Source organism: Cyprinodon variegatus, unplaced genomic scaffold (genome assembly GCF_000732505.1).
Source record: "Cyprinodon variegatus isolate N-32 unplaced genomic scaffold, C_variegatus-1.0 Scaffold33, whole genome shotgun sequence".
Lineage (NCBI taxonomy): Eukaryota > Metazoa > Chordata > Actinopteri > Cyprinodontiformes > Cyprinodontidae > Cyprinodon > Cyprinodon variegatus.
Window position 1 is genome coordinate 486,519 of NW_015150486.1, and position 511 is coordinate 487,029.

A 511-nucleotide genomic window follows, 5' to 3' on the forward strand; every position below is an offset into this window, starting at 1 on the left:
TTCCTTCATGGTGCCCATCTACATTAAGATCCAAAATTCTGAGATTAAAGTCAGAATTCTGAGAAAAAAAGTCAGAATTCTAAGCGTAAAGTTTGAATTTTGAGAAAAAAGTCAGAATTCTGAGAAAAAAAAATCAGACTTCTGACTTTTTTCCCATATTAAACAGAAATAAAAATTTTATTTTTTCAGTGGACCTAATCCTCTTCCGTATTTTACGCATTTTATATTTATACAAAACCTTATCTAAGTTTGAAAAAATTACATAAAATTCCAGTGAAATCATGCTTTATTATTTTGACATGGCAAGACGTAGCAAAGGTTTGCAGAAACAATACAAGGCGTATGCACTGATGGAAGAGTAATGTCTCTGTGAATTGTACATTTGATGTTTAGGGAGATTCTACATATATAAGATAAATTCTAAGATTAAAGTCAGCATTCTGGGGGGAAAAAAGTCACAATTCTGTGAAAAAAATTACAATTCTGAGATTAAAATCAGAATTCTGGGATT